Source organism: Leiobunum rupestre, chromosome 7 (assembly GCF_980474605.1).
Source record: "Leiobunum rupestre chromosome 7, qqLeiRupe1.1.hap1, whole genome shotgun sequence".
Taxonomy (NCBI): Eukaryota; Metazoa; Arthropoda; class Arachnida; order Opiliones; family Sclerosomatidae; genus Leiobunum; species Leiobunum rupestre.
This window is the reverse complement of record NC_143390.1, coordinates 56,176,716-56,189,942: the sequence shown is the minus strand read 5'-3', so window position 1 is coordinate 56,189,942 and position 13,227 is coordinate 56,176,716. Positions and strand designations below refer to the sequence as shown.

General features: G+C 31.8%; 1 long non-coding RNA gene across 1 annotated transcript; it reads left to right on the top strand.

Annotated features, from left to right (window-relative positions):
- Nucleotides 1–10,572: 10,572 nt before the first annotated feature.
- LOC149937524 (uncharacterized) lies at nt 10,573–11,676 on the top strand. Its single transcript, XR_016482378.1, has 3 exons — nt 10,573–10,682; nt 10,783–10,866; nt 11,342–11,676. It is a non-coding gene; the product is annotated as an uncharacterized LOC149937524 (long non-coding RNA).
- The last annotated feature ends 1,551 nt before the right edge of the window (nt 11,677–13,227 follow it).

Sequence of the window (13,227 nt, the reverse complement as noted above, 5' to 3'; positions counted from 1 at the left end):
TTTTTTCTTTGGTTCATCATGGTCCTTTTTTGTGTAGTTATAGTTTTTTTGGCTGTCTTGACTTACGGGAGAGATTTGTTGTCTTAGTACATATTATATTTGTATTTTTTGTTTGCATTAATAAATCAAAAAAACTAATAATAATAATAATACATATTATGCCTCTTTTATACTTAATTTTGATGTTTTTAGCCTTAAATAGTTTAAGAAAAATTTTCAAATTGTGGTGTTGAAGATAATATGAAGTTTTTAGGTAGTGAATATTTTTAAAATTAGGTTTACGTTACTGATAGTGTGTTATTTGGGTGTCTTGTTTTTGGGTTAAATTTGTTAATAAGTGGTAAAAGATTTGTTTTAGAGTATTCTTTATACGAGGGTAGTGTGGGGTTAAGTTTTACGTTTTTATTTGATTGTCTAGGTTGATTTTTTTTCTGTTGCGTTGGCTATTAGAAGATTTTTTCTTTTTTATACAAAAAGATACATACGGGCTGATTCAAATTTTAGGCGGTGTTTTTTACACTATAAAAATAGAGACTATGTTATTAATTAACATTTTTAAAGTTAGCGGCTTTATCTATTTATTCTCTTTAATAGGAGTATTTTCAATTTTCTTATTAACAATAAGATACCTCTATTTGGTTTCTATTAAATTAATAAGGTTTGTCCTTTTTTCAGGCCGAAACTGAATGCAAGTTTATACTACTATTAATGATTGTAAGGCTAGGCAGACTTTTTAATGGCAAATTAAATTTTATTTTTTTATATACTAACCTTAAGTTCAATTAAGTGCCCGTTGGTTCCACTCATGTAGTAACCCTAATATTAAGATGGTTATAAAAATAATAACAGATATTACTATTGTTATTGATAAAAAGTCTCTAATAGGGATGGGGATTTTATTGACGATCTCGATATCAAATACGATAAGAATTAATGCAATTAAAAGAAATTGTAAAGAGAATGGGATTCGGTTTTTATAGAGGGGGTTAAATCCACATTCAAAGGGGGAAACGTTTTCTAGCGCAATGTGAGGGGTAAAGGCTAAATTAGAGGTAAGAAATATAAATAAGATTCTAATTATTAGAGCGATTGAAATTAGTAAAACAATGATTATCTAATTTATTTAAACCTTTTAGTTGGAAACTAATTGTACTTTGATTATACTAATTAGAAACTGCCTCATCAGTAGATTATTGAGTATAGTAACAGTCAAACTACATCTACAAAATGCCAGTATCAAGCTGAAGCTTCAAACCCAAAGCGATGAAGGCTTAAGAAATGGAGGTTGTTATGCCGTAGCAAAGAGATTAGTAGGAGGGTTGACCCTACTAGTACATGTAATCCATTACCCATGAAAACCTGTCGAGACGAAAAATGTGGTGCCATAAATTGAATCTGCGATGCTAAAAGGGGCCTCAATATACTCCCAGGCTTGTAGTATTGTGAAGTCTAATCCTAGCGCGAGGGTGATTCTAAGGGCTGATTTAGCTTGTGAAAAATTATTATGTAGTAGTCTGTGATGTGCTCATGTAATTGAGATGCCTAAAGACAGGAGGATTGTTGAATTAAGTAATGGGATTTGAAGGGGGTTAAAAGGTTGGATTGTTTGTGGTGGCCAGATTATTCCTACTTCGATTTTGGGGGATAATCTTCTATGTAAAAAAGCTCAGAAGAAAGAGATAAAGAAAAATACCTCTGAGATAATAAATAGGATTATACCACATTGGAGCCCTATTGTAACTTTGTTGGAGTGTATCCCTTGGAAAGTAGCTTCTCGAGTGATATCCCGTCATCATTGGTAAGCTGATAAAGATAGTATTATTAATCTAATTAACAGTAAGAAGTTAACTTTAAGGTATATCCATCTAATAATACCTGAGGTTATAAATAGGATGCTAAATGATGTTATAAAGGGTCATAGTGAATTTCTGTTGAGTATTAAGAGATTAAAACAATGAAAACGTAAGCTTGGATTATGGCAACTGCTCATTCTAGCGTTAAGAGTAAGAATTGTGTTGAAATAATTGCCACTCTTTTGGTTAGATAATTAATTGTTCCCTGGTTACCTAGGAGTGTCAGAAGAAGATGCCCTGCAATTATATTAGCTGATAGCCGAATAGCGAGTGTAATAGGTCGAATTGCGTTACTAATTGTTTCAATTATGAAGATTATTAAAGCAACCGGGGTGTTGTTCGGGAGTAAATGTGCAAATATCTTATTTGTATTATTTAGTCATCCGAATAGCATAAATGTGATTCAGATTGGAAATGCTAATCTTAGTGTGATTACTATGTGACTTGTGGCGGTGAATATAAATGAGAATAATCCTATTAATTTATTGATTAGGATTATTCATATCGGGGCAATAATAATTAGAGGTATTCCTCGCGTTGAAGTTCTACCAAATAGAGCTGTAAGTTCTTTAGTTAGGGAAGTTACTAAGTTACTTATTAAAGTATTGCTTCGAGTTGGGGAGAGCCAAAATTAAAATGGTATAATGAGGATAGTGCTAAAAGCTCTTAGTCAGTTAATTGAGAAATTCTGGGAAGTAGAAGGGTGGAAACTGGTGAACAAATTAGTTATTATTGTCAACTTAAGTTTTTGTTTTGCTTTTTTGGTAATCTAATTGCGTGAGCACCATTAAATTTTTTGTAAAAATTAAGGGCAATTAAAGTTAACCCTTTTAGAATTATAGGATAAAGGAAAAGGCTCGTTCATATTATAGGGGCTATTTGTGGCAATAAAAGGAGTGATTGCGATTGTATTTTGACAAAATACCGTTATTTGTTAACTATCCTTTTCATTATTTATTAAGCTTATAATTTCAGCCACTTAATGGGGTTATTTATATACCTTCTCAACCTTCCATTTTAATCCAATTGATATAATTTTGTGTGGGAACACTTTCTAGCACGATGGGTATAAAACTGTGTTCAGCCCCACAAATTTCTGAGCATTGGCCGTCGAAATACCATTTCGTACAGATAGTAGAGGGAGTTGGTTTATTCGCCCGGGGATAGTATCTGCTTTAATACCTATTGATGGCATAGCTTAGGAATGGATTACATCGGTGGCTAAGATTAAAAGCCGAACATTAATGTTAGTTGGGATTACTACTTCGAGTAGTCGGAAATTATCCCTCTAGAGATATCATTTGTTTGAATTATGTACGAGTCAAAAATAATGTCCTTGAAGTCTGTATATACATATGATTGGTGCCCCTTGTTTTTAATGGTTATGTTGGGGTGGTTTGTTTCATCCATTATATATAGTAATTGTAGTGATGGGAAGGCGATAAAAATAAGCATGAAAGCGGGGATGATTGGTCAGAAAGTTTCGATTTCCTGCCCTTCTAATAGAAGTCGATTTGAATAGGTATTGATTAACGAGTTAATTATCATATAGGAGACTAGGATAGTGATTAAGATTAAAATGATTAGGGTGTGATCATGGAAGGAGATTATTTGTTCTATAATAGGTGAAGCTCCGTCTGGAAAGAAAATTTTATTTCAAGCTGCCATTAATTGAATATTAAATTTAATTTGGTGTTAGTATGACTTATTGGTGGATGTTGATGTGTCCATTCTACAGAAGTCGGTATATGTGATGAGAATACTATAACTCGTTGGGCTACTATGCTTTCTCAGTCGATGAAAATTAAATAAATTATTGCAGTCACGGATAGAGTGGAACCAAGTGAGGATATGACATTTCATAAGGTGTAGGCATCTGGATAATCTGAGAAGCGTCGATGTATTCCTCCCCAACCTAGAAAGTGTTGGGGGAAAAGGTTAAATTAACCCCTAAAAATATAAGGATAAAATGTGTTTTTAATCATTTAGGGTTCATGATTAGTACTGTAAATAGATTTATTCAGTGGACAATTCCTCCTATGATGGCGAAGACTGCCCCATTGATAGAACATGATGAAAATGTGCAACCACATAGTAGGTGTCGTGGAGGATGATATCTAGGCACGAATTTGCTAAGATTACTCCTGTAAGTCCCCCTATGGTGAAAAAAAAGACAAAACCCAGACTCCAATAAAGAGAGTGGTCTAAATGTAATTTTGATCCATGTATGGTTGCTAATCAGCTAAAAATTTAAATTCCTGTTGGGACGGCAATAATTATTGTGGCGGCGGTAAAATAAGCTCGGGTATCTACATCTATTCCTAAAGTAAATATGTGATGGGCCCAAACTACAAAGCCTAAAATACCAATAGCTAACATCGCGTATATTATTCCCAGTGTCAATAATTGTTCTTTTTTTCCTGTTTGGTGTCTAATGATGTGGGAGACTATCCCGAATCCTGGGAGGATTAAAATATATGTGCTGGTATAAAATTGGGTCCCCACCCCCTACCTGCGGGCTCAAAAAAAGAAGTGTTAAAATCACGGTCTGTTAGAAGTATTGTAATAGCCCTTGCGAGGACTGGTAAGGATAGAAGAAGGAGAATTGCTGTAATTTTAATTGACCGGACGAATAAAGGCACTCGTTCAAAACTTATCCCTGGGGTTCGTATATTAATTACAGTTGTGATGAAATTTACAGCCCCAAGAATTGAGGAAATACCTGCTAAATGTAAAGACAAAATAGTTAGATCAACAGAGGGCCCTCTATGGTTCAAATTTCTTGATATAGGGGTATACCGTCCACCCAGTACCTGCGCCTCTTTCCACTAAAGTTAATCTCAAAAGCAGTAGGAAGAAGGGGGGTAGTAGCCAAAATCTTATTTTGTTTAAACGGGCGAAAGCTATGTTTGGGACCCCTAACATTAAAGGAACTAATCAGTTCCCAAAACTACCTATTATAATAGGTATCGCTATAAAGAAATTATGACAAAAGCGTGGGATGTAACAATTACGTTATAAATTTTTCATTTTCTATTATTGAGCCCGGTTGCCCTAATTCAATTCGAATAAGGATGCTTAGGGCAGAACCGCCCATTGCGGCTCAAACCCCAAAAATTATATATAGTATCCCAATATCTTTATGGTTAGTTGAACATATTCATCGCGGTAAAATGTCTGAAGATAAGAGATAAATTGTAAATTTGTTGATGGCTTATTCCTTTTACTAGGGTTTTATAGTCTAAAAAACATTTTATTGCAAATTTTAAGATTTACGTTATTAAAGCTTAACTTTAATTAATGTAAACTTTGAAGGTTTATATTTTTTTAACTTAAAGCTTTAATAGCTTAGTGTTATTAGCGGGCCTAATAAAAGGAACAAAATTGATAGCCAGTTTTGTTCTTTTTGTAGTTTAGGAGGTCTTTGGTTGAACATGACGAGGGTGCTGTAGGTTATTCGTAGATAAAAATGTAAGTTAATTATGGACCCTAGTAATATTTAGAAAATTAGGAGGTATCTAGTACTTGTGACTAGTGCTGAAAGAACTAGAATTTTTGGGAAAAATCCAATTATAGAGGCTATCCCTCCCAAACTTAATATTAATAGATATAGATGTATTCTAGATCCTTTATTTATAAATAAAGTTTTGTTAAGTGAGCTAATATTGCGCTTATTTAAAAGATTTGATGGAATGGCTAAGGTAATTGTGTAGACTAGAAAATTGTTAAGTTTAATTGAAAAGTTAAGTTTTAGGGCTACTAGGAGCCATGCCAAATGGGAGATAGACGAAAACCCTAGAATTTCTTTTGATTAAACCCTCTTAAGACTCAAAAAATTAATGATAAAACAATATAAAATAAAAGATTTATTTTTGTTATTGTTAAGGTAATTCGTTGTAAGGATTTGTCATGTAAGGATAATAAATGTGTTTAGCCAACTTACACTCTCAGTTTTTTTCAAATTTTTGCCGATCGCAGCGACGCCTGTACGTGGGGAGTAATCGCAGAGATCCTAGGATTGTTACCGTTGTTTACAATTTTTGCGTCTCTCGCCTTGAAACGGGCGCTTCCTTCCGGCCGAAGGGCGGCGCTGATGCTTGCATTTTTTGTCAGGTTTTCGGCCGAGTTTCGCATCTCTACAACTGCCAGGATCTCTGGTGTAGGAACCCAAAAATGTAGTGGGGCTGCTCCAATTTTCGCTATTAACGCTAAGAGTGTGAGAGATGAAAATGAAAAATTTATTTATATTTGTACAGATCTGATAATAAGTATAGAAGAAGCTACCATTTGGACAAATAAATATTTTATAGCGGCTTCTGAGCGACTAATATTTAATGGAATAAGGCCTATCAAGTTTATTTCGAGCCCAAATCAGACTAAAAATCAGGAGGTTGCTCTAGTGAGATTGTTGGTCCTAATAAAACTATTATTAGAAAAATGAGGTTAGCAGGTGTTATGATTATAAAAGGAGTGATTCTCATCGTTAGGTTATGGGCCTAAAAGCTTAGTTAGCTTACTTTTAAGTTTTGGTGTTGTTGCACAGTGCCCTTTGCAGACGCGGGAGATAAGTGACTTATTAAACTTAATTTTTTCTTTTTCTTTTTACCCCCACATCAACGAAAAAGGAAAATTAGGTTTTTTATATATAAATTATTGTAAGTGGTAAGAGCCTCTAAACGTGGGACGTCTTGTTTCTATTCTCTCAAGGACAAATTTTGGCGGTGCTTCCTTCATGTGTTTGTCCTTGACGGAATCAAAGACGGATTCGCTATCGCGCATGACCCACCGACGGCACTGCCATTTTTCGTCCCTCGCCTCATATCCTTCTAACATATAGGATCCTTGGTTAGGTATTCGTTTGGGGAATTATTGTTTTGTTAAGGTTACTCGATAGATTAATTTAAGCTCAAATCGTTAAGTTTTTATGTTTTTTGATACACTTTGGGGTAGAAATATTATTTATGTTTATTTAATTTTTTTATACATAGATTAAAGTGAATTAGCCAGCTAAAAGCGTGCCAGCCGCTGCGGTTTTACGTGAGGTTTATATAAAGTTTGTTTATGCTAATTTTGACTTTGATTCTTTAAAAAAAATTGGGTTAATTAGTGAAATATTCTTTTATAAATATTATGGATTGTTGGATAAAAAGTTAGGGTAAAGACTAGGATTAGATACCCTTCTATGCTAATCTAATTTATATTGTTTTAAGGAAATTAATAAAAAAATATTTATTCTGGTCAATTTCGTCACACTTGACCAAAAATAAAAAAAATATATCAAAATTGAAAAATTTTGAAAAAATAAATAGTCGGCAAAATATCTAAAAGTTGTTTGATATAATTTTTTTCAAAAATAATTGAAATTGAGTTATTCGATAAATTATGGGAGAAAATTAATTTTATTGTTATAATTGATGAAAATCAAGGTTATATCAGAACGATTGGTTATATTTCAAAGTTTTCAAGTGTATTTGAGTAAAATCGAGTAAATTTAAGTTACTTTAAGTAAATTTAAATAAAGTTGAGTTGATTTTAAAAACGCAATAAAAATTCACTTTACTACAATTTTAATGAATATTGACTACATATGAGTAATCATATATAAACATTTGGAACTAAATAGAAATCGGAGTAAATTAGAGAATTGCCAACAGAAATTAATTTAAAAACAATTTAATATTTTGGAAAAAATAATACATTTAAACAAGAACAGATTAACGTTTTTACTAAGAACAAACTACGATAGCATTGAACTCTGCTTAGCCGCTGAACTACCTAACTCCCCCTACTCGCGTCTAGTATTTTAAATTTAAGGTCCTGACCGCCATCTGCAGAGTAGCGGCCAAATTATCTCTTGGCGACTTCGATGGATTTATCTCCAGATGTAGCGTTTCTTTTCATAAAGCTGGTTTTTAGATTCAATTTACAATAGGGAAGTTAGAAATGGTTACGCGTGATTAATAACCTGATTAGGTCATTTCTATTTTCCAAAAGTAACTGTTATTACCAAAGCTTAACGTTAAAGCTGAGATAAACTGTATTGAGATAATGCCTATTTCAAAATTATTTCTGAATACTAAGTTAGTAATTTAAAAATAAAATAATTACACATGGAGATTAGAATTTAAAAACCTTTATTAGGTTATTTTTAAATTACTAACTATAGTTTTTAACCATGGACAATAACAAATTCTGAATACTAAGTTGGAATTTTTATTTTATACGATTTACAATGGTGATAACGACGATAAAGAAATCGTCAGATTTTGAACTTTCTTCGTTTATTTCAATTGCTTGGAGCCACATTTTAGATAATAAATTTCCTAACTCTGTACTATCATCTTCCATTACTATCTCAAAAAGCTCCGGCAATTTCACACATATACATTGTACGCCACGCCGTACGTATTGTCGTATTATTTAAAGTTGAGGTACATTCTTTGGAATAGCACGATTGAGATTTCTTAATGCATGCTTCCCAAAAAGTAATATCACATGATCTAAAAATTTTAGTGTGGTTACCATACTAAAATTTTTAACAACATTGCCATAAAGATGAGTGTAAATGTCCCCACATATCCATTCTGAAGATCGTGAAAGTCCCCACTTTTAAGCAAATATTTTTTAAACACGAATTTTCCATTTTCTAATTATATCCCAATATTTTGAATCATTAGATAAAAATTCCCCGAATGTTGGAATTGAGGTCCCCACATATAAAAATTAAAATCGTGTGTAAATATATTTTTACACCAATATCAACTAAACATAGCCAAAATAATACAATATCTTTTAAAATAAATAAATATCATAATACGTATAGATATACCAATAGATATATCACTTATTATTTTAGAAACCAGCCGCTAAAATCTGATTTTGCAGATAATTATATAAGTTGGCCAAATACTAATTATATTATTTATTATTCTAACAAAAACTATAGGTATTATAATTATTAAAAATCGAGAAAGTTAAGGTCTATTCTTCACAATGGCCCAATTATTTAATATTTTAGAGACACCCGAATCTGAACTAACATTGTGAATTAGCTCAAATTTAAGTGGGCAAGACTAATTTCTTTACATTAATCATCCGTATGTTACCAACTAAATATTTTTTTGAAACTAATCTTTTATGAAATTTTCGTTAAATAACATATGAGCTTAATATCTATTCTCTTATCTCTGAGCGTCTTACTCTATTCACAAATTATTGGTTGTGTGCAAACAAACCTACTAAACTCGATTATATGAAACATAATTTCTCGAATGTCATCAAATCTCAAATTGGCGTTTTTTGTACTATAATGTAAGAAGCTACCACTATTATATCAAGATCAAGAGCAATAGTTCGTTAACTTCGACATTCGCACTCTCGATTAGCCGGGAAGAATTTTTTTTAAATATTCATGACTGATCAAGATATCAAACGAGACAAAATTAAAAAAGCAATGATATTTTTAAATTGGCCTCCTGCCACCTGTATTTCGAAAATCTTTTTTAGAGTTAAATCAACTATACGAAATTTCATTGGTTTGAAACCTGCCACTACCAAGCCGAGAAAATAGGATGGTTTCACACAAGCAAATTTCAGTAACGGCTATTTTCAACGTGAAAATATTTATTTCTCTTATCCCTGCAGTAATGTTTCCCATAACAGCCTGAGTTCATACTAAAGTGAGTCAACAAGTACAATTAATTTGCGATATCTTTGCGTGTCATCCATTTGATACCCAAATATACTGTAAGGGCCTCTAGCAAAGACATTCCACACTTTTAAAGAAGTGATCGCGGGCTCGCTCCAACTTCGACAACGATTATAAAAGAGCTTCTTAGACCGAATGACTTGCAATATTAGTTTGAGCTTCGCTATTCAGAAACTGAAATTATTTTAAACGATTTGGCAATATTATTGTTGGTTTAAAAATAAAAACCTGGCACCAATTGAAAATCGGGGTAATTTCGTCTCAGAGTTGGCTGACCAAATCTTTTGATTAAAAACACTCGAAATTAAAAAAAGGGTTAGCTTATTATACATCATAACAAGTCGTACCACACTATTTTAGTCCCGCCAGACTTTATACGAAACTTAACAATTTGCCTGGACCATATTTCTTATTATCGATTTTTTTCAATTTATTTGAGCAGGTTTAATAATGTCAGTTAAAGATATAAAGCAAAGGTAATTGACTTCCCGAGTCCCGAGTCGAATTAGGCCTGTGTGGGTCCTTTTGGATGGACTGCTTCTTATTCACTTTTCAGTCTACGGGCTCCCACTTCTATATTGTCACCGAAATTACCTTGAACAATCTCATTTGACCAAAGGTAACTTACGGCTCCATTTGATATATAAACGCATTTTAAAAATTAACACAATAATGAGCTTTAGAAATAACCGGCCTATGAAAATAATCTCTTCTAATTCATTTCATCGCAAGTTTAAAAAAATTGGCGTAACAAAAGAACATTATTTTTCGTCGTTATTGCCCTTTTTACTCTTTTCGAGTCGTATCGAAAGAGATGATTTTCTACGTATTCAATTAAAAGAGTTATTTGTGAAATGTAACATATTTTGGAAAGTTTATATCGCCATTGTATTTTCTTGATTAACGATATCGTTGTCGTTTTTAAAAAGCAGACAATTGGTTTCATAAATTTCAAAATTAATATTATGGAAATAGTTTTGCCATTCTTGTGGCGCATCATTATAAATAGAAGTCTATTTGAAAGCAGTTTTAAACGTAACAAAGAGGTGTGCGGATTTGATCTTAACTCCAGTGATCCTTTTCGTAATCTTTTTTGGCTTTTGCATAAAGATCGTTCTAAGGTAACAAATGTATTTTTTAAAAATCAGTTCCGGCACGGAGTAACAAAATTTAAGTTTCTCAGTTTCATTCCAAGTATTAAGATTTTACTTTTTTTTGCAGAAATGATATTTAAATGCTTGGTATTCCTTTTGGCTGGCCAATATCTGTTTCTTAACGCCAATGGCAAGAAGAAACTCGGAGACTGTAAGAAAAAATAGTTTGTGATTTCATTTTGGATCAAAGCTACGTAAAAACTAAAATTTCAGTTTTCACGCTGCTACCAAATGTTTCGCAGATTTAAAAATTAACTTTTACAAATATGAATATCTAGTAAAAATTCGCAGCTGACCAAAATTGCGATCTAACTCTAATCTATTAAATTCACCAGCAAAAAGTTGATCCTACCAAGAACATAAAAATCTCTAAAAAATCTGATTTAGGTTTTGTCCCAACTAAATATTTTTTTTTTTTTAAATCAATTTATTTTTGAAATGAGTACACTATGTATATTAATTTATATATTTTACCTAAAATTTGAATTTTTTTGGAGAAACCTAGTCAAAGAAAGCGCGCCAGGACTATAAAAAACATAAAATACTTTTAAAATTAGTATTAATGCAAAAAAGTTTGTTTGATTTAATTTTTTTAAATGTAATAATTTATATCTATTCGGACTCAGTGTGCGACCGTCAAACGATACATCAATGCGAGCTCGTAGATTGCCAAAAAACAAATTTTACCGCTGATTGCCTCATGCCCTCTGACTGTCAAGACCGTCATCGTCACTTAGATGAATGCCGATTTCGGTGCTTGTGCCGAGTATCATCAGAGTATTATAGATACTGCATAAAAAAAACCGCAAAAGCATGTCGTCCTAACTGTCACATACAAAACTTAAAAGTATGTCTTCCTGAGTGTATGGAAGTCTACAAAAAAGTTCGTGCACTTCAATATTGTGTTTATGGGATAGACAAATAATAATCGTCGCCAATAAAAACTACTATTGAAACTTAATGTTTGAAATGTCACTTATTTTTTAGTTTGATAACTCATGGTGGAAGAGGGGGTTTCGAACAATGTGGTGTTTAAAGCGTCTGTTTTTAAAATGAAATATTGAGTTCGGGTGTCAAAAAAATTGCAGACTCGCGTGTTACGGTTTTATTCAAACTACTTTTGGAACAATTGAAAGTAGCAGATACTTCAAGGAGATATATTTATAAATAAAAATGAAATCTTCATGCGTTATTGATTTCATGAAATATGACTTAAAATAATATCTTCATGCGTTATTGATTTCTTATATAAAGATAAGGATATGGATCGGGATTACGATCATGATAGATAGATAAATCTATAAATATGCCTTTTGATTTTCTTATAGATATATCTATAGATAAATATGCCTAAATATATAAAAATAGATAGATCTATAGATATAAATAAAGATATAACTTTCGGTTTATCTATCTTTATATCTATAGATATACCAGTAAATATACAGTTAGTATATTGTTTTTTATTTTATTGCATTATTTTGTTTTCGTATAATTGATTTTTGTGTCAATTTGTTTTAACCCACGATTTTAAGTTTGGTATGTGGGGACATCCATGTTCTTTACATCCAACATCCGGGGACATTTAAAAACATTCGATTTCTAGCGATACACAAAGTATAGGTATTTTCTTAGAATATTTAAAACTTTGTGTTTTTAAAATATTTAATATCAAGTGGGAGTTTTTCACTACCTTAATAATGGATAAGTGGGGACATTTTCACACATCTTTAGGTGTATGTGGTTGAAATTATGAATAATAATAATTTTAATTTGTGGGGACTTCAATAATTATATTATTGGTTTGGTTTAGCGTTCTTTTATTGTTTTTCGCGTAAAATTATATTTTCTCGTGAATTTAATTTGTGGGGACTTCAATGATATTTTCGTCGAACAGTCGGGGACATTTATGAAGTCACACTTTAGATTTCCAATAAAATAATGGAATGTATCTAGAAAACATAAAATATTTACTATTCGTTTTAAATTTCTTCTACCTAGTCATTATCGTTACCCAATTTTTATTTCATCATTTTCTTTTTTAGTGATTTACTCATGTTTAAACAGTTTTATTACGATAATCATTTTCATGGTATTTTAATTCAGATTTAATCACCCTATTCGTGATTAAAATCCTTTGTTTTGTGAGTTTTATTATTAACATTTCGATATAATTATTTTCATCCCTTTTTATCTATTTATCATAAGTTCATGCTATTTATCACAAATTAAACAATTTGCCGTTTCAAATTTCCTCTAGACTCTAGATGTTATTAGCTTAGAGAAGCTAACTGAAATTGATAATACTATAAGACATCTTATCTCTGGGAAATCGTCCAAAAAGTATACTCGCTTCCCAGATCACTGGTTGAAACTCACATTAATTATTCTAACTATGCGCTGGTTTTGGCGTTTTAAATCATCATGGACATCCAATTTATAGTCTATTGCGCGTTATTTAACTTCGTACATTACAAAAAAAGATAAATCAGATATCGCATTGAGAAGTTTT